The 21,619-nt window shown below is 51.1% G+C and overlaps 1 protein-coding gene across 4 annotated transcripts in view; it reads right to left on the bottom strand.

Annotated features, from left to right (window-relative positions):
• RHCG (Rh family C glycoprotein) overlaps window positions 1-21,619 on the bottom strand; it is a 42,169-nt gene extending 20,550 nt beyond the window's left edge. The window contains exon 1 of one of the 4 annotated variants that reach the window (XM_039490850.1): window positions 19,721-19,753. The gene's annotated coding sequence lies outside the window, so the exon portion shown is untranslated. Of the gene's footprint in view, window positions 1-8,958; window positions 9,021-14,353; window positions 14,401-19,720; window positions 19,754-21,504 lie in introns of those variants that run through there. The other 3 variants (XM_039490848.1, XM_039490849.1, XM_039490847.1) reach the window with 3 other exon arrangements.

Raw genomic sequence — 21,619 nt, forward strand, 5'->3', positions numbered from 1 at the left:
TCACTCCCCTGCCACAGACACCCCCTGCCTGCCATGAGACTCCCCGCTCACTGGTGGCTCACTGCTTACCTCCGCACTCCCCCGCTCACAGCCAGACACCCCTGCCCGCCTCCTTACCCTGCTGCTAGCTTGCCGCCTTACTCCCCCACCAGGCCCTGCCCCCATCACTTACCTTGCTGTTTGTCTCCTCACCCTCCTGCCACTTGCTTCCTGTATCCCTCCTCTCACTCCTCCCACCCACCGCTTGCCTCCTCACTCCTCTGCCCATCACGAGAACCCCAACTCACTGGTGTCTCACGATGCTCTTGAATGAACTCACACAGGAAAATGACAAAAGACAAAAACACCACATCAGCTGTGTGTGAACACTTTTCACAAAGCAATCCTCTAAGTCTGAACTACCAGTTCTGATCCCACAAAACACTTTCAAAAGACGAGCCTGGGACCTTAAATTCAGAACTTTGCTAGACATTAAAAATCATGGACCGAACAGAGACACTGGATTTAAGGCTTATTACAACAATCTAAAACCCACTAACAAACCCCTAAGCTGCTTCCCCCTTCCTTTCCATTTTATGATTGGAGTGCTGTTAACAGGCCCCTTCACCTTGAACGGTTCCTTAAAATATGAGTTAACTACTTATGCAAAACAATCTGTTCCACCTTGTATTGAGCTTTGACATTTAAAATTTCCCAGACCTGAAGAAGAACTCTGTGCAACTCAAAAGAGTATCTCTCTCACCAAGAGACACTGAGGTTGAGCTAATTAGACACAGCTGGTCTGGCTGCCAAGTGAGTCAGCAAAGTAGCTCTTCATCTCTGTGCAGGGTCCTAGCACCTGACAGTCCAATTCAATCACACAAGATGCTAAACTTATACCAGCTCTTTTCATCACAATTGCATTTGGCTCCTGTAAAGGTTCGTGCCGGGGCTTGACCCTCCGGAGGGCAGAGGGGAGCCACACCGGCTCACTACACGTCCTCTGTTCCGGTCTGGCCCTGGCGTTCCGGGGCGACCAGTGCAGTACTGCACGGCACGGGACCCCTGTCTCGGGGCTGCGCAAAGGTACCACTTAGAGGGGCCCCGCCCTAGGGTCGGGCAGGCACCAAACACACAGTCATGGTGCTCAGGCCTTCTGGGTCAGGGGCTGAGCAGCAATAAACAGTTTAAGGAAGCTCAGGCCCTCTGGGGCAGGGGCTGAGCAACAATAAACAGTTCAAGGAAGCTCAGGCCCTCTGGGTCAAGGGCTGAGCAACAGTACACAGTTCAAGGAAGCTCAGGCCCTCTGGGTCAGGGGCTGAGCAGCAATAAACAGTTCAAGGAAGCTCAGGCCCTCTGGGTCAAGGGCTGAGCAACAGTACACAGTTCAAGGAAGCTCAGGCCCTCTGGGTCAGGGGCTGAGCAACAATAAACAGTTCAAGGAAGCTCAGGCCCTCTGGGTCAGGGGCTGAGCAGCAATAAACAGTTTAAGGAAGCTCAGGCCCTCTGGGTCAAGGGCTGAGCAACAATAAACAGTTCAAGGAAGCTCAGGCCCTCTGGGTCAGGGGCTGAGCAGATTAACGGGTTGGTATATAGGCCCAGGTCCTTACACCTGAGCGTTGGGTGAGGGGGAAAACTGCCACCCGCGAGTGGGGTGGCAGGGAGGACGCAGGCCCACACACTCCACTGTGTCCCATCCCGGGGCCCTAGCAGCGGCTATTGCCGCTGCAGGTCAGTGGGGTCCTGACCGCAACACACTGACATAGGCTCGTGCGTGTCTGCAGCCTGACCAGGGTCGGCTACCCCCGGGCCACTTCCAGCTTCCCCCTCAGGGCCTACCTCATCCGTAACACCGGTCCCAGGCCAGTCTACCAGCATGGGCTCCTCTTGACCAGGGCTTGGTGGCAGGTGAAATACTGTGGCTGGAAATTGAACAGACCGGTTCCAGCTGAGCCAACTGGAGTCTGGTGGCCAGTCTCTGATCCTGGGCTCCTCCCGGGGTCACCAATACAGGTGGCATTGGGAGCATCTGCAGTGATAATTGTTTGGTCTCACTCTTTACTGGAGGATGTATTCAGCACGTTGGGTGCTTGCCCACACATTGTGTTCTGGACTGTAGCTGACAATGGTTCTCTGTTCCCCATCTGACTATACCACCCTGACTCCTGTCTATGGTACTGAGCTGTACCTGCCACTTCCTGTCCCACGGAGTCTGGCTAGCTAGCCTGGGGGTGGAGTAGCCTCCTGGAATGCTACAGCTAGCAGCATCTGTCTTGGCTTACTCCAGCACCCAAATCACAACATGCATGTAGAGACTGTGTTTGTCTTTGCCAGTTCCCACCGAAGGCCAAGCACCTTCCCCGAAGGAGGATCTTTGGAGGACCAGCTTAGTTGCCCTGAGGAGTTGGCGCTTAGGGCTGTCCCTAGCCATCTGGGTGCCCCATGGGGGGGGGGCTGTGAGGGGCCCCAGGCCTCCCCCCCAGGGTCTGGGAGGCAGGAGCTGTGAGGAGCCACTTTTGGGGGCCACACAGGCCCAGAGTGGCCATGGGGATTAGCGGGGGTTCCGGGAGCAGTCCACGCCGCTTCCCTCGCCCCTAGCTGTGTCTCTCAGAGGAGGGGGCTTGGGAGAAGGGATCTCCTCCCCCATTCACCAGCAGCGTCGGGAAGCGGAGTACCACAGCCCCAGCCTGCTCCACTCCGCCAGCTCCCAACCGCGGTGCTCCGCTTCCCACCGCCGGTGAGAGCCAGGGACGGTCATTTCCCCAACCCGAGTGACACGGCTGGGGCAAGGGAAGCGGAACAGGCTGGGGCCACGTCTCTCCGCTTCCCACCGCCCGTGAGTGCGGGGGACGAGCCTTTCCCCACACTCACCGGCGGCAGGAAGGGAGCGCCGTGGCTAGGAGCTGGCAGAGTGGAGTGGGCTGGGGCCGGGTTGCTCCGCTTCCCACCCCTGCCGGTGAGTGCGGGGTCACTGGGAGAAGAGGTGGAATGGGGGCAGGCCAGTGGTGGAGCAGGGGGGAAGGGTAAGGGGCAGGGCAGAGGGAGTGTCTGGGCCCCCTTCCTGCCCCCCAGGGATGGCCCTGCCCCTTGCAGGGAGGGCCGGCCGAGAGATAGGGCTGGTCGCCGGGGAGGGAACTGCCGTGTATGCAGCACGCAGCTGCCTAGGGCACCATGAAATCTGGGGCAGTTTGGTGCCCCAAATTTCATGGTGCCCTACGCAGCTGCGTGTGCCTAAGGACGGCCCTGCTGGCACTCCCTGTAGGGAGGCTGTTCAGAGTCCTACCCTAATACTTTCATGTGACTCTGGTTGCACTTGCACACCTGAGTGACACGCATACCTGGAGCTCCAGTGCAGGGTGTGACCTAGGCCATGATCCAGACAGAGTTCAGATCCCTTCATGATGTACCCACCAGCCAGTCCTGGCAGGCGCCTGCTCCCTGCATTAGCTAAGAGAATGAATCATAGAATCATAGACTTTACGGTCAGAAGGGACCATTATGATCATCTAGTCTGACCTCCTGCACAGTGCAGGCCACAGAATTTCACCCACCCACTTCAATTAGGCTTGAAATTAGACAAAGGTTTCTAACCATCAGAGGAGTGCAATTCTGGAACAGCCTTCCGAAGGAAACAGTGGGGGCCAAGGACCTCCATGACTTTAAGATTAAGCTAGATAAGTTTATGGAGGAGATAGTATGATAGGATAACGGACTTAGGCAATAGGTCAATTAAGTGCCACACTGGTAATTAGTACAATGGGTCAATGATAGGATATTGTTAGCCTTTTTCCAGAGGGTATGGCTGGAGAGTCTTGCCTGCATGCTCGGGGTTCAGCTGACCGCCATATTTGGGGTCGGGAAGGAATTTTCCTCCAGGGTAGATTGGCAGTGGCCCTGGAGGTTTTTCGCCTTCCTCCGAAGCATGGGGCAGGGGTCGCTTGCTTAAGGAGTGGGTGGATCGGTTTATGTGGCCTGCATCTTGCAGGAGGTCAGACTAGATGATCATAATGGTCCCTTCTGATCTTGAATTCTATGATTCTGTATCAAACTCATGTATTCAGCCAACCACTATGCTATCTGTGACCCAATGGTGTCTTCTGCTGGAAGGATACAGATATCTGCATGTCAGCGGCATGCTGGCATAGCATAGCAAGATGACACAGGCTGCAATCAAAGATTTGCACATAGATATTTGAATAAAAACAGGACTGAGCCCTGCGGGACTCCACAAGTCAGCACTCTTGGCAAAGAGCAGTAGAGATTCTTGCCATGTGTGGTGGTGGTGTGGCCTGGTTGGTAGCAGCTGACTCCAGGGCGAGTGCTGTGGGACATCAGAAACACACATTAGTTTCCGATAATAAATAAAATGAGCACTGGTCTGTAGCATTGTTAAGCCCTCTGTCAGAGATCTGGGGGAACCAGCCCTTTGGCCTGCAGCCCAGTCCAGATGTTTTCTTCTGCTGCCGAAGTGACTTCTGGAAAGTCTTTGGTAAATGAGCGTGCAGGGTTCAAGACAAAGTCTTGTAACACAAGGAGTCCTGTCACAGCTGGCTATGCTGCTGTGAGGCATGGTGTGCATGACTGCCCTCTAGCCGGGTAGGACAGAATTGCTTGTGTATATCGGTTCTGCAAAGCTGGCTCTCTAGGAAAAACCTGCATCATGGGGATCATCCTGCTGCCTCTGGTAATGATGCTATTGGCTCGGCTCATTAGAGGGCCACTGGGGAGATTAGCTGATGCAGGCAGTGCTATAGAATCATCATCTTCCTGGGCATATAACGACTGCCATAGTCATCAATTGTTTGCCAGGCACCAGCATTGGCATCCTATGGAGTAAGCACCAAGTGGCTGGGCCCTGCTCTACAGGGGACACAAGTGGGGAGGCATTTTTGCAGACAACTGGGCTCCTAACATTTTCGCACAGTCCACATGTCCTAACCCACCTCCTCAGCCCCATCAGGGTGCTGGGAGGATCCCAGTGGGGAGTGAACAGGCTCTGCAGACCTTCTCCAGGGCCTGGCTGCTGCCCAGAAAGCCCCAGTGCCCCACTTATTCTTCTGGGCAGGGGGTTGAGTGGAGCTTTTATGGAGAGCATTTATTACAATGTGTACTGCAGTAGTGCCCAGTCACAGACCAGGACTCTGTTGTGCTAGGCGCTGTACAAATGGAACAAAAAGGCAGTCCCTGCCCCCAGGACTGTACAGCAAAACTTCAGCTAACTATAGGCAGCTGGGAATAAAGCAGTCAACAGGGCTTGCATGGCAGATCATTTCTATATAAAGGTCCCAAGGGGGGCTGAGTTTCAGGGGAGGAAACGGTTCATTCCATTTACTGCCCTTTTCATTTTTGCTTCATTTTGCAGGGCTGGGCTTACATAATTAGAAGTGGCAACAGCTTTTCACACTGATGAATGTGTGTCACAGGGGCCCGTGCCATTATATGCATCGGTCTGTGAGTCTGTGTGCTAGTCTGTAGCGCTGTGTGTGATGGGAGCTAGGCTGCAGGAAGCACGGCCATTTGGACAATTATGGTTGGATTTATCAGAGATCAACCACGTCCTACAGAACTTCCTGACATTTCAGTCCTGGGTTTCCCCCCCACACCATAGGGCTGCTGCTCCTCTGTCCTGACCCCAACACCCCATTATTCTAGTCCTGGGCTCCCCACGCTGCCATCCCACCTCCTGCACTAAGACCCAACACACTCATTTCAAATGTGCCCAAGTCCACATTTGAACCCAGCTACCCTGAAGTGGAATGCATGATGCACTAGGTCACCTCAGCTCATCTCCAGGACTTTGAACCAAACATCTTTGGCCAGACACTTTACAGAGGTTTTCAGTTCAGAGCCTGATTGAAGAGCAGCATCCTCTGAAAACCACCCCGAGATGCTCTCTACCCCTCCAGATCATTAGATCCATGCAAACAGCCAGAGAGACAAAGGCATTAGCTCCCTCCCTAGACCCTACAAATACCACATTCGGGAATTCATGGATCATAACAGCTTCGTTTACTGACCCCCTCTCTTTCCACCCTGCCTCCCCCTTCTTCACCAGCCGTTTGAGCACGAAGCTCCCATTATGGGAGAGTGGGGCAAAAGGTAATGGCTTTTCCACTGGCCTGATAGTCTCACCTTGCTGCACTGCCCAGCATTCCCACCTTATCAGCCTGCAGATCAGTGCTTTGCCACCAGAGTCCAGTCAGAGCCTGCATGCTCCAATGGCTCCTCTGCACACGTGCTCCCACTCTCACCTGAAAAGCTCCTATGAGTGGCTGCTAAAGGGACAGTCTCCCTTCAGGCTTCTAGCCATGGGAACAGTGCTGCTGAAGTGGCTGAAACAGGAGCAGCATTGTTAACTGCTTAAGTGCTGCAGAGCTTGAACCGTCCTGAAAAGGAGAGATTGTGCAGTATCACACCTGGGAGGGGGTACTGAGGAGCGGGGGTTCACCAGACAGCCTCTTGGAATCTATGGGCCTGATCAGATTCCCCCTCTCAGGGTAGTCATTCTGTCCCTGGCTAGGAGTTCACTGTTATTATCATCTGCTGTCAGCCAGCAGCATGGAAGCTCCTAAATGTCCTCTTCCCCCACAGCAGCCTCCCACCTCTCCCAGACCTAGCTGGCCACATCTGTTGGGGCAGCTCCATCTCTGGAGGGGACACTTGTCATGTGCCAGATTCTGGCCCTCACTAGATCCCCTTTTTGCTGCTCCAGGAGCAGGGAAGAGTGAAAGCTCTGGTGATTGTGTGCTGCAGAGCAGCCTGTCGGTCAGGACACAAGGCTGTCATAGGTTAGAGTGTGCCCTGGAGCTGCTCTTATTTACACTGGGAGCTGCACCAACCCCCAAATCAGCCAGGATTAGGAAGGTGCAAAGATGGCATTAAGGTGCCTTTGCCCCGGTCCCTGAGCGACATCTCCTGGGAGAAGCAGCCTGGAATCTGGACCCTACTGTCCCACTGCTTCTCAACATGGTCTGTGAATTTGCCTTGGAATAAGCTGGCCCAAAGGCCTCACTGACATGAAAGCTGGAGGATCTCTCTGACCATGAATGAATGCAGGACTCGAAATGATAGAGGAACAGAGGATTTGCCAGAGTGGACTAGACCAACAGTTCCTCTTTTCTGAACTTCTGTCTCCAACTGTGGTTTGATCCCATAATGCATCTGTGCTGCACTGTCCTATGGGATTCAATCTTAAGGCTTAGGTCACTTTGGGTATGTCTACTCTGCAATTAGACACCCACAGCTGGCCCATGCCAGCTGTCTCAGGCTCGTGAGGCTTGGGATAAGGGACTGTATAATTGCAGTGTAGACATAAGAATGGCCGTACCGGGTCAGACCAAAGGTCCATCTAGCCCAGTATCTGTCTACCGACAGTGGCCAATGCCAGGTGCCCCAGAGGGAGTGAACCTAACAGGCAATGATCAAGTGATCTCTCTCCTGCCATCCATCTCCACCCTCTGACGAACAGAGGCTAGGGACACCATTCCTTACCCATCCTGGCTAATAGCCATTTATGGACTTCACCACCATGAATGTATCCAGTTCTCTTTTTAAAACATTTGGGCTTGGGCTGCAGCCCATGCTCTGGGACTCTCCCACCTCTCTACACATGTGTAAAGCTGTCTGCAGTGACTGAAGAGCATGAGTACCAAATCCCAAGTTGGTTGTGAGTTCTATTCTTAGATTTCACCAACCACTTATCAAGTGTAAACTCCTCAGGTTTTATAACATTCTAAATAGAGATTCACAGACAGTTCCCTTGGACACTCTGATCTGTCTCACCACCCAGGTAAACAAGGCATTGTGATAAATGGCCCCTTTCACCACAAATCACAGCAATTTTCAGGTTACTCCCTGTCCCAAAGGACCAGTCACTTACCCCAGGTCAATTGTTCCTTAGCTCTTACACCAAAGACAATGCTTCTGGCAAATCCTATAATAAACTAGCTAAAGATTTAACAACTAGGAAAAGGAAATCTGAGAGTTAATTACAAGGTTAAAGCAGGTAAACATATATACACACAAATGAATTCCAATCTTAAGTTTCAAAAAGTAATAGACACTTCTAGGATAAGCAAACTCTATACATCCTTTGGCTAACCCAGGCTAAGCACTGGGGATCTTTTGCTTATGCCTAGTAATCCTGGCCCCTCAGAGTGCAAGCAGCATAAAGATACCGTTCCTCCTTGCTAGGGATTTTTATTCCCTTCCCCTGCTCTGCTTGGAGCTGCAAACTCAGCTGATGGGAGGAAATCATTTGCAAGATTCCTCTTCATGGGTAGAGGAGAGTAAACAACAAAGTATTTTGTCCTCCTTAACGTTCCATTCTAGTCCATCTGGTGTCATGGACCTTTCCTGTTGGGCAAGATGTAACACCTTCTACTGGAGATCAGCAATTCACACTAGTTAATGTCTTTCCCCTGTCTGGTGATTTACATAATCACAGAGACTTGCAATGCAAACATTCAAATATTACCTTACAATATGGGATGCAGATGCTATAAGTGAGATTAATGCAGGTAGCAACTCACAAGCATTCAATAACGTCTAAACACTGCACACATTCTTATCATTCTAATTCCTATTTTTACAATACTAACACCCAGGTGAGCCAGATTGATTCCAGCCATGTATTTGTCAGGGTTCCCTTGAGGCATGGGGACCTTGGCATGAGCTGGCACCTGGTTTGCCAGTGTCACAATACGGTATTAGGCTTTTTATGGCAGCATAGCAGCTAGGGGTGGGGAGGTTACTGAGGTGGTAATAAGGTGCTAAAAGGTGTGGGATCCTGCTGCAGGCTATCAGCATGCTCTCTGCTCAGACCTGAACCAGTGCCCTAGAGCAGAGGTGGGCAAACTACAGCCCGCTGGACCGTCCTGCCCAGCCCCTGAGTGCCTGGCCTGGGAGGCTCGCCCCCGGCCCCTCCCCTGCTGTTCCCCCTCCCCCACAGCCTGAGAACGAGGCCTGTCTTTTGTTTACCATGTTTGGGGTGAATTTGCTGCTCATGCAAGTGACTGGAACTTCCTGCAGCAGCCAGCAATGCAGACCCGTCAGAGATATGGGGGAACATTTACTACCAAAAGTTAAGAGTATGACATGAAAGCTGGAGGATCTCTCTGACCATGAATGACCCAGTGCTCTGTGCTGCACAGTGGCGGCAGTGTGGCCCGGCTCCAGCCAGGCAGCGCAACTGTAGTGCCACCAGCCACCGGTGCTCCAGGCAGTGCGGTAAGGGGGGCAGGGAGCAGGGGAGGTTGGATAGAGGGCAGGGGAGTTCGAGGTGGTGGTCGGGGGTTCGGGCGGTCGAGGGGGGGGGAAGAGGGGGTTGAATGGGGGCAGGGATCCTAGGGGGGCAGTCAGGAAGGAGGGGGGTTGGATGGGACAGCAGGGGGCAGTCAGGGGCAGGGGTTCTGGGGACATTCAGGGGACAGGGAGAAGGGGTCCTGGGGGGGGGCATTAGGAATAAGAGGAGGGGTTGGATGAGGCAGCAGGAGTCTGGGGGTGGTCAGGGGACAGGGAGTGAGTGTGTGTGGATGGGGCAGGGGTGCCAGGGGGGCTGTCAGGGAACAGGGGGGTTTGATGTGGCAGGAGTCCCGGGGGGGGGGCAGATAGGAGGTGGGGGCCGAGCCACAACCTCCTCCCCTAACCGGCCCTCCATACAGTTTACGAAACCCGATGTGGCCCTCAGGCCAAAAAGTTTGCCCGCCCTGCCCTAGAGTCTTAGCACACATTCCTCTGTGACAGCCTAGGGATAAATCAATCCACCAGGAGGCAGTTTGATGACCCCAGGGAGTACAGTAATCCCTTGAGGGGAAAGATCTGGAATTTACTTATGGTTCCAGGGCAGGAGGGAAGGGCTGAGACAGCTGGAGGACTCTTCAGGTCAGAATCTGCCATAGATCTCATGGGGAAATCAGCTGGGTGGCTCTGGCAGACATTGGTCCCAGGCATGGCTCTACCACACAGTTTGGAAATATTGGTAATTTCTGCTCAGGAGAAACAGGACAGGAACGGCAGAGGGGGCTGCAGGTCAGGCCTGAGGTTCACTGGCAGAGCTGAATAGGGGGCTGTCTGCACCGTGCCTGGCCACAGCTGGATCTCTCTGTCCCTCACTTTTGTGAGCATTAAAGTTATTTTAAAAAGAAGACAGAACCCCTCCCTGTTTGCCTGGGGTCAGTGGGTAGAATCCCCATGGAGGCGGGGGAGGAAAGAGGCTCTTTGGTTGGCTGTGAGCTGTCTCAGTGAATTCCAGGAGACAGAGACTGACAGAGAGAGCTGACCCCAGAATGTTCATGTGGCAGCAGGCTGCTCTTGTTCCTAGGGGACCTGGCGAGCCACATCCTGATGCACCTTGCAGGCAGGTGTCAGTGAGCTGGGAGGGCACAGCCATGCAGGGCTGCAGGCTCCTGAGAACGAGGCCTGTCTTTTGTTTACCACTTTTGGGGTGAATTTGCTGCTCATGTGACTGGAACTTCCTGCAGCAGCCAGCAATGCAGACCAGGCTGGGCCCTTGATTTGGAAAGTGAGAACTGGAAACACAGTGTCCTAGTGGATGCCTGATGCACCTGAGGGATCTTTGCCCGGACAGCTGCAGCCTTGGCCCCAAGGCAGCTGGAGCATCTTTGCCTGGGCAGCCACATCCATGGCCCCACATCACATCCCTTCCCTGGCAGTCCTGCCCCCAAGGCAGCTGGGGGCATCCCTGTGCAGGCAGCCCTGGCCCTGAATCAGCAGGAGGCATCCCTGGCCTGTAGTCAGCCGGGGGTAGCCCTGGCTCAGGGAGCTGGTGGCAATTCTGCCTGTGCAGCCCTTGCCCTGTTTAGCTCTCACTTCTACTTTAATTAATTTCTGATAGCTCCCTGGGATCTGCTGGAATGAGGAGAATGAGGTAAATGCAGCCAAGATCTGAATCTTCTCTGAGCAAGAACATAAGGGCAGATGAGGAAGAAGATAGGGTCAGCATGGGCAGTGGGGCAGATCCTTCCTAGGCATAACTCCAGGGACATTATTAGATTTACACCAGGGATTATTTTGGCCCAGTGTGTTTTAGTAAGACGTGAGTGGAGGCTGCTCAAATCCCTTCACAGGAAGATGATGCTGAATGACCCCCTGTGGGAATTCCCCTTCCCAGAACCGGATTGTTGCATCTGCCTGGCTCTGGGGGCCAGGGTGTGGACAGGGTGTCAGTGAACCAGGGATGTGGGAACACAATCTTCACACGGTCAGGAGAAGGCAATCGCTGGAATCTTAGTGCCAAGGCAGTTTAGTCAAACCCCCCACTCGCCCAATGCCCCAGTTCTTTTCCTGGAGCTCAGTCACACTCACAAGGGACATGGTTGATTACTTATTTCCAGCCTCTGAAAACATCCAAGAACCTCTTGTCCATCCTGACCCCACACCCCAAAGCCTGAATGAGCACAGGACAAAACCCCAGCAGCACCCACTAGAACTGGCCTTTGGGCATCAAGATATGGGATCAAATGTGGCCATGGTATAGGTGGGCACAGCTCCATTCAGTCCAGAACAGCAGGGGTGAATGCTGAATGCTCTCTGTGAGCAGGAGTCAGTATCCCCTCATCTGGTGTCAGGAGCCACCTATGATTATTATTTACTACCAAAAGTGTCACGAGGTGCCTCCTACTATGGATCAAAGGAATGATCCCTACACATGAATGTGATGACATGATGCCATCAGGAGGAGATGGGGAGGGGTGATGAAAGCATGGAGGGGTGGGGGAAGAAGCAGGCGGTGACCCCACGGATGTTATTCAATTGCTCAATGAGCAGTGATTTGATCTTTGCCCTGCCGTCAAAGGTGGCTCATTTCCTGTCGGTTCTGCACAACACAAGGTCAGTGCTTAATTGGAATGAAAGAGGTGCCGGGGCTCAAGCAATTTTTTTACATTCATAACTGATGCAGCAGGTGCCGGGGCTATGAACCGCCAAGCCTAGAGGTGGCGGGGCTCAGCCCTGGCACAAATTAAGCACTGCACCTGGATCCTGAGGAGCATCTGTAAAGAGGAAAGGGCAGCGTGGAAAGGCTGAGCGTCTCCTAGGGGGCAGCATGAAAGAGGCATAGACAAGTTGTGGGAGAAGCAGACAAGCAGGCAGTCCAGTCTGGCATCACTGGCAGAGCAGGTGCCTCACCAAGGGCCAGCTCCAACTCCTCTTGAAGTCAATGGGAGTCTTTCAACTGGCTTCTTTGGGAGTTGGCTCAGGCTGTAAAATTCACGCACAGTTATGCTGGGAGGGCCAGGGGAGGACAAAGAGCTTGAATTTGGAGAAGGGGGATTCAAATGGGGGTGGTGGTGAGTGGCCAAGGGAGAGGATCTTGATGGCTGTGCTTTGTGCGGATCAAAGGAGGGGCAATGTCAGTGAGGGAAGCTAGACAGGAGAAGTTAATGTGATCAACATGAGAGAAGTAAAGAGGCTTCAGTGACACACTCCAGTGGGCAGCCCTGGCTCTGGAGGCCACATTAGCAGCTGTGGACTCTGGCAATCAATCCAGGGAGTCTGCAAACAGCATCTTTCAAGGAGACATCCATGAGAAACTCTGTGCTGGGCTCAGCTTGTTTTTCGTCCTCAAGCAATCCCCGATAAGGCAGGTCTTGGTCACACCTCGCTAAGTGCTGTTCTTGAGCTGTTGGGACAGGATCGGCCTGGAGGGAAGCCCGCTAAATGCACACAGGGCACCTTTGCTGGACAGGAGCCATCTGGTGTTCCCATGGGTGAGTGGCGGTTGGTGCAGGGAAGGATTCTGCTACCCGCTGTGGGGTCCTAACCTCCCTGTGGGGGTGAGGCTTTATTAACAGAAAGTAAGTGCTGGCCTTTGAGAGGCCAAACACAACACTCCACGGAAGAGCAAGCAGGGAAAGGAGGGGTGGTGGAGCCCATAGCTGCTGAGAGCACAAGGAGCTATAGCATGGCAAGCCAATGACACTCAATCTTGGCTCAGCTGAGAGCCCGGGGAGATTCACTGAAAACTCAGGTTTGAACACAAGTCACCCTCACCAGGCTGGGTTTATTGCAGAGATTCTGCTTTAGCCCAAACTGACACCCACGCAGCAGAAAACACAAGACACTTAGCGCCCCCCTGTCCCCGAAGTACAAATCAGACAGGGCAGCTCCTAGGTTCCCCAGGGCTCACTGGCCTGGCATCTGGCTAGCTTAACCCCCCTTTCCGGGCTAGGAAAACAAGCCATTGTTGACAACAGGGGCCAACAAGTGGCACAGTTGATCTGGTGCTAAACACGGTTCAGCTACAACCCTAGCCATGGACGAAGCGTTTCAGCTGTACCTGTTAGTGGCCTCTCTGCAGCTAGCAATGGGCACGTTCCTGAGTGAAACACCCCCTTCTTTTAAAGTGCTCAACTGCATCTAACTAGCTCCCAGCCGAGGGCCTGGTTCATCCCGGGACACCGCTCCATGGTGGACAGTCAGTCGTGGGCAGCCTACCATGCACACCCATTCCACCAAAAAGAGGTCATGGGGCTGGGGGCCCTCCTGTGGCCTTCAGCCCATCAAAATGACTGACTATGGGTGGGGTGAAGGGCCCGACAGGCAATACCCTCTGATAACAAGCAAACATAGGCTGCTCACGGGTCTGGCGGGGGGTGAGGAGGCGAACATTTCCAATGGGGTCTCCCCAGAACTACATATGACATTCATTCTGCCACATCACTTAATTATCTGCCCATTCGACGGAAGGGGGACTGCGAATCAATGTATCAGCACATTGAGCAAGTTCCAAATCCGGGAATCATCTCACCCCTCATTATTACCGCCGCATTTTTCGGAGCAGGACACTGAGGTGCAGAAAGGTTTTGCCAACATACAGACAGTGGGCTCACCGCCGGCTCTCCATTGCCCTGCACCTTGTACAGTCATTTCCGCCAGTGCAAAGCGGACGTCAGACAGCAGCCATTCAGACCTGATCGCATTTGATGCCCGCTTTGCACGGATCAGATCACTCCTCTCTGGTTGAACTCAGAAAGCCCTGAATACCCAGTTCCACGCTATGTAATATCTGATATATTCCATGGTCTAATACCCGATGTCATATATCACAGGAGGGATTAGCTTCTCTAGGGAGCCACTTTGCTACATGCAGATGGCTAACAGACCTGGTGTCCTTGAGTTACTTCTGGCCAGTAGTTTCTTCTTAACCCCAGACTGGACCGGCTCCTGGTCCTGGGCCATTAAAAGCACCTGCTTCCATAGACAATAATAAATCTGATTGAGCAGTTTACTGCACACTTACCTCTGTTGCTCTATAAATACAACTGGTTGCTGGTGACACCGGTTTAAACTGGGGTGTGCAAGCTCTGGAGAGAAGCATGGAATAGATGGGGTGAAAGTAATTTAAAGGACTTACCGGTATGCTGGAGTCCTGAGTGGGTGTGGCCTCAACCAGAAGAGGTGTGGCCTCAGTGGGAAGAGGCAGGGCCTTTTGAGATTTAAAGGCCCTGAGGCTCCAGCTGTGGCTGGGAGCCCTGGGGCTCAGGGGCAAATTAAAGGGCTGGGAGCTCAAGCTGCTGCAGAGTTCTGGGCCCTTTAAATCACCATGGGAGCCCTGCCATTGCTACCCTGGGGCGGCAGGGCTCGGGCTAGGGCTGGGGTAGCAGTGACAGGGCTCCAGCGGTGATTTAAAGGGCCAGGGGCTCCAGCCGCTGTGGGAAGCCCCCGGCCCTTTAAATCCCCGCTGGAGCCCTGCCGCCACTGGGATAGCGGGGCTCGGGTGGCGCTTTAAATCACCGCCGGTGAAACCGGTCCAGTCCGGCCTGGAGTACTGGCTCTTGCTGGTACGCCGTACCGGACTGTACCGGCTTCCTTTCACCTCTGGGCATATACATGCAGGTGGCTCCAGTCTGCACTGTTACTTCCTCCCCGATACACCTCCCAGCCCTCTATGTTTCTCTACTGAGAAGAACCATCAGTATCTGGACTGAACCTAAATTTTACTGTCCAGATTGAGGCAGGTAGGGTCTCACCTGGGATGCTGAAGGGAGGAGCAATGGAGCTAGAGGGCACAGCATACAGTGGGGAGTGGAGTCAGGGGAGGGAGGATGGACTACAGTGGAGGAAGGGGGAGGGCAGCTGTGATCAGGCCACAGTGTATAGATATTACACCAGACTATTCTACCCTCTCTGGCTCCAACTCACCCATTATCCATTTACCCTCATTTCCTATCCGTAAGAACATAAGAATGGCCATACTGGGTCAGACCAAAGGTCCATCCAGCTCAGTATCATGTCTGTGACCAATGTCCCAGAGGGAGTGAACCTAACAAGTAACGATCAAGTGATCGCTCTCCTGCCATCCATCTCCACCCTCTGACAAACAGAGGCTAGGGACACCATTCTCTACCCATCCTGGCTAATAGCCATTAATGGACTTAACCTCCATGAATTTATCTAGTTCTCTTTTAAACCCTGTTATAGTCCTAGTGTTCACAACCTCCTCAGGCAAGGAGTTCCACAGGTTGACTGTGCGCTGTGTGAAGAAGAACTTCTTTTTATTTGTTTTAAACCTGCTGCCCATTAATTTCATTTGGTGGTCCCTAGTTCTTATATTATGGGAACAAGTAAATAACTTTTCCTTATTCACTTTCCCCACACCACTCATGATTTTATATACTTCTATTATATCCCCCCTTTGTCTCCTCTTTTCCAAGCTGAAAAGTCCTAGCCTCTTTAATCTCTCCTCATATGGGACCCATTCCAAACCCCTAATCATTTTAGTTGCCCTTCTCTGAACCTTTTCTAATGCCAGTATATCTTTTTTGAGATGAGGAGACCACATCTGCATGCAGTATTCAAGATGTGGGCGTACCATGGATTTATATAAGGGCAATAAGATATTCTCCATCTTATTCTCTATCCCTTTTTTAATGATTCCAAACATTCTGTTTGCTTTTTTGACTGCTGCCGCACACTGCGTGGACATCTTCAGAGAACTATCCATGATTACTCCAGAATTTCTTTCCTGATTAGTTGTAGCTAAATTAGCCCCCATCATATTGTATGCATAATTGGGGATATTTTTTCCAATGTGCATTACTTTAAATTTATTCACATTAAATTTCATTTGCCATTTTGTTGCCCAATCACTTAGTTTTGTGAGATCTTTTTGAAGTTCTTCACAGTCTGCTTTGGTCTTAACTATCTTGAGCAGTTTAGTATTGTCTGCAAACATTGCCACTTCACTGTTTACTCCTTTCTCCAAATCATTTATGAATAAATTGAATAGGATTGATTCTAGGACTGACCCTTGGGGAACACCACTAGTTACCTCTCTCCATTCTGAAAATTTACCATTTATTCCTACCCTTTGTTCCTTGTCTCTTAACCAGTTCTCAGTCCATGAAAGGATCTTCCCTTTTATCCTGTGTCAACTTAATTTATGTAAGAACCTTTGGTGAGGGACCTTGCCAAAGGCTTTCTGGAAATCTAAGTACACTATGTCCACTGGATCCCCCTTGTCCACATGTTTGTTGACTCCTTCAAAGAACTCTAATAGATTAGTAAGACATGATTTCCCTTTACAGAAACCATGTTGACTTTTCCCCAACAATTTATGTTCTTCGAAGTGTCTGACAATTTTTTTCTTTACTATTGTTACAACTAATTTGCCCGGTACTGATGTTAGACTTACCGGTCTGTAATTGCCAAGATCACATCTAGAGCCCTTTTTAAATATTGGCATTACATTAGCTATCTTCCAGTCATTGGGAACAGAAGCTGATTTAAAGGACAGGTTACAAATCATACTTAATAGTTCTGCAATTTCACATTTGAGTTCTTTCAGAACCCTTGGGTGAATGCCATCTGGTTCTGGTGACTTGTTACTGTTCAGTTTATCAATTAATTCTAAAACCTCCTCTAGTGACACTTCAATCTGTGACAATTCCTCAGATTTGTCATCTACAAAGGACGGCTCAGGTCTGGGAATCTCCCTAACATCCTCAGCCGTGAAGACTAAAGCAAAGAATTCATTTAGTTTCTCCGCAATGACTTTATCCATCTCGATCGTCCAGGGGCCCTGCTGGTTGTTTAGCAGGCTTCCTGCTTCTGATGTCCTCAAAAAACATTTTGTTATTACCTTTTGAGTTTTTGGCTAGCTGTTCTTCAAACTCCTTTTTGGCTTTTCTTATTACATTTTTACACTTCGTTTGCCAGAGTTTATGCTCCTTTCTATTTACCTCACTAGGATTTGACTTCCATGTTTTAAAAGATGCCTTTTTATCTCTCACTGCTTCTTTTACATGGTTGTTAAGCCACGGTGGCTCTTTTTTAGTTCTTTTACTATGTTTTTTAATTTGAAGTATACATTTAAGTTGGGCCTTTATTATGGTGTCTTTGAAAAGTGTCCATGCAGCTTGCAGGGATTTCACTCTAGTCACTGTACCTTTTAATTTCTGTTAACTAACCTCCTCATTTTTGCATAGTTCCCCTTTCTGAAATTAAATGCCATAGTGTTGGGCTGTTGAGGTGTTCTTTCCACCACAGGAATGTTAAATGTTATTATATTATGGCCACTATTTCCAAGCGGTCCTGTTATAGTTACCTCTTGGACCAGATTCTGCGCTCCACTCAGGACGAAATTGAGAATTGCCTCTCCCCTTGTGGGTTCTTGTACCAGCTGCTCCAAGAAGCAGTCATTTAAAGTATCGAGAAATTTTGTCTCTGCATTTTGTCCTGAGGTGACATGTACCCAGTCAATATGGGGATAATTGAAACCCCCCATTATTACTGAGTTCTTTATTTTGATAGCCTCTCTAATCTCCCTTAGCATTTCATAGTCACTATTACTGTCCTGGTCAGGTGGTCGATAATAGATCCCTACTGTTATATTCTTATTAGAGCATAGAATTACTATCCATAGAGATTCTCTGGAACATGTGGCCATTCCTGGCCTCATTCCTCCCACCCCCATATCTCAGCCATTCCAGCTCCTTCCCCCTGCGAGTCCATTAATTTGCCTCCCTCCCTCTAAACACACCAGTATACCGTTTCCTCTGGCTGCATTCATACTCCTCACTAACCATCCCACTTACCCTAGCACTATTCAGCTAATATTATGCCTCCTCAGGCTCCATTCCTCCTTATTCCACAGTAGTCCACGCTCCGTTCCACTGTATGTTGTCCCCTCCAGCTCCATCCCCCTCCTACCAGCATCCCATGCACTTGGGACCCAAGTGGGGGTGCTGAGTCCATTTCCTCAGAGCTGCCTGGGGTCAGCACTGTCAGATATCAGATATATGAGGATAAGCTCTAGGGAGTGGCCACTCTCCCCACCATGCTACCCCCAACAGGTCCCCCCCACTGGACCTGATTCCTCCCTGCTCTGCAGGATCTTTAGAGTAGCTGAGCAGGGCTCCTTTATTCCCAGCCCCTTTCCCTCCTCAACATGTGTCAGTGGAGATGGAGTAGTAGATTATTTCCCAGCTTTGTTCATTAATAACACACGAGCCAGGCCTCCACATGAAACTGTGAGGACTGGAGTGATGGAGAAAGCCACCTCCATCCCTAGGACCCAAGCTCTGATTTTTGGGTGTGTAGTGACCTCTAGTGGGGAACATGTGTATGTTTAAAGTAGTCACATAAGGTGAAAGGCAAAGGGAGTAGTACAGGTCTGTCGCATCTTACGTGCATTTAACATGCGCGATTTTAAGTATACGCGCTCGGCCAAACAAACAAAAAAAAAGAAAAATAACCATTTTAATACTGTACCTGTAGTGCGGGTGATTTCGCCCGCCATTCAACTCAGTGTAATTTTGACTATACGCGGTTTTCGCTTTACGTGCTAACTGCGGAACGGAACCCCCCGCGTAAGATGAGACTCGCCAGTATAAGGAGAGAAAATGCCAAAGCAGCAATAGGGGTGCGAGAGTGGGAAAAAAACAGTGTAACAAGAAAAGCAGTAAAATCACACGCCCACTACAGAGCAATCCAGAATTTTCTGGTGCCTCTTTCTAGAATGTTATAAAAGTCAAATATCTAGCAACTGGGAGAAGGGACTGTGGCTCTTGGGTCTGTATAGGCTGTTATGATCCCCAAATCTTAGCAGCAAACTGTAAGACGAAAATAAATTCTGCTACTGAGACCATAAGAACCATGGGAGAGCAAGGGAACATGACTGGACCAGCAGGTGGTTCTACAGGTCTAGAGGAAGTACACTGGGAGAAGAGTAGAGGGCCTGGAACTGGATTAGCAGAGGGTTCTGCAGGTCAGGACTGGATTAGTAGAAAAGTCAGTACAAATACCAAAGACCTTGATTCAAACAGCCCAGGAGATTCAAGGAATACACACTTAGCATTGCTAGAATAGCTCAGCACACCTCAAAATGCTTGATCGTTCAAAAAGTCATGGACAGAATGACAACATCTAAGAAGCTTCCTGAGCCAAAGACAATAAACCCTGAAGTAGTTACAAAAAAGCTATATGCCAAGAAACTAGAGTAGAAGAAATAAGAATGACAAGCCTCCGTCCCTGTAGGGGAGAATGTTAGATTCTAAATAGAAGGCTATTGGCAGTCTTCTGCCAAAGTAACAGCTACACCATCCAAACCAAGGTCATTCATCATAGTTACCCTGAGAGCCATGCCTATAGGAAAACTGAAGCATCTAAACAAAACCAAGGAGAACACTAGTTCTCTGGTGAGGAAATCCAGAATCCTATAAAGTGCCACAGGATTCTTTGCTGCTGACAGAAGTAATATACACCCACCCCAGCCACTGACCAGGAATAACATACGGTGCAGCAAACACACATTGCAGGTGGTGGATCCACCTCAGCAGCCAAACAGAGCCCTGCTGAAGGAACTGTTCTGAGAACAAATGACCATGAGATCACAAAGCCAGTGAGAGTAAGAATTGGTGGCCACTAAGAGGCGGCATAATCCTCACACCCTGCTCCCTCCCCCCCTCCAGTGGGAGTTCAGGTTATCTCAATTTTTCATCTCATTGTACTAGTCTGTGATTATGGTTTCTGACTGTTATGTTTTGTTTGCCTTTGATTTTTTTTTTTAATGGAAAGACCTCCCTCCACCATGACACCTGCGTGTTAGTCTTTGTAACCCTAACCCAAGTCACATGAACTGCATCACTGCTGATCCCAAGTGTTCAAAAATCAGGAGTCAGGCCCAAAAATCATTAGATTATTTTAAAAATCACAAGATTTCAAAAATATTAAATGCAAGATTCTTTTAATTTGCCTCCTGGAGTCTGTGCTTTTAGGGGTCACATTTTCAAGCTTTTCTCCACCAAATATTGCAAGATCTGAGATAAAAATCATGAAGGTTGGCAACACTTCCAGGGTTGCCAATTTTGGCTGGACGTATTGCTGGGGGGTTTCATCACATGACATATTTAAATAAAGATTAATCTTTAATTCCTGGAGACTCCAGGACAATCCTGGAGGATTGGCACCCTACAACCAGCTCAGGGGCTTCATTCCCAAATGTGACTAGGGTTGCCAACCTTCCTGGTTTTGCCAGGAGTCTCTTGAAATCGGACTCCATTTCCCGGAGGCTACTGAAGTCAAATTTTAGGCACTAAAAGTCCAGCGGAGCAGCAGGGCTAAGGCAGGCTCCCTGACTCCACACCACTCCTGGAAGTGGCTGGCATGTCTCTGTGGCCCCTGGGGTGGGGCAGGGACGGGAGGGCGGCAAGGGCTCTTTGCACGCTGCCCCCGCCCAGAGCACTGACTCTGCAGCTCCCATTGGCTGGGAATTGCGGCCACTGGGAGCTGAGGGGTGGTGCCTGCAGGCAGGGCAGCATGTAGAACTGCCTGACCACCCCCCACCCCCCGACAGATGTTGCAGGGATGTGCCAGCTGCTTCTGGGAGCAACATGGGGCCAGGGCAGGCAGGGAGCCTGCCTTAGCCCCGCTGCGCCACCAACCGGGAGCTGCTGAAAGTAAACCCCGCTCAGTCGGAGTCTGCACCCCTCATCTCCTCCCGCACCCTAATCCCCTGCCCCAGCCCAGAGCCAGGACCCAACACCCAAATCCCCTCCCAGATTTCGCACCCCCTCCTGCACCCAATCTCCCTCCCAGAGCCCACACCCCCTCCTACCTCTACCCAGAGCCCACCCCACACCCCAACTCCCTCCCAGAGCCCGCACCCCATCCTAGGGTTGCCAGGTGTCCAGTTTTCAACTGGACACCCGGGGCCTCAGAGAAGAGGTGTGGCAGGGGGTGGGGCAAGGGTGTGTGGGTTTGTGCAATTAGACAATTGGCAGCCCTACATGTGAGGTCATGAGGGCGCTGTAAACGTTCCCCAGGGAGCTGGGCAGCAAGAGCGCTGGCCCGAGGGGCTGTTTCACTGGAGACCAAGGAAGGCTCTGGTGCTCCAGTGACGGATACCGTCATAGTGACATCACAATGACATCATAGTTTCAGAGACCAATGAGCGCATGCCAGCATCTCTGCGGTCCTGGCAGCTAGGGTGTGAGGGGAGAGGGCGGACACCACGTGGTCGCCGAGCCCGGCCAGGCAGGTGGCATAGAAGACCCTGGCAATTACCTCATCATTGCCCATCGATCACGTCATCACACTCGTCTCTGTATTTACCATCCTCGCGCTTCCATCAATTCAAGCCTTTAAATTTTAAACTCAGGGCAGCAGCCAATCAGTGGTT

This window comes from Mauremys reevesii, linkage group 10 (genome assembly GCF_016161935.1).
Source record: "Mauremys reevesii isolate NIE-2019 linkage group 10, ASM1616193v1, whole genome shotgun sequence".
In the NCBI taxonomy this organism is placed as follows: Eukaryota; Metazoa; Chordata; order Testudines; family Geoemydidae; genus Mauremys; species Mauremys reevesii.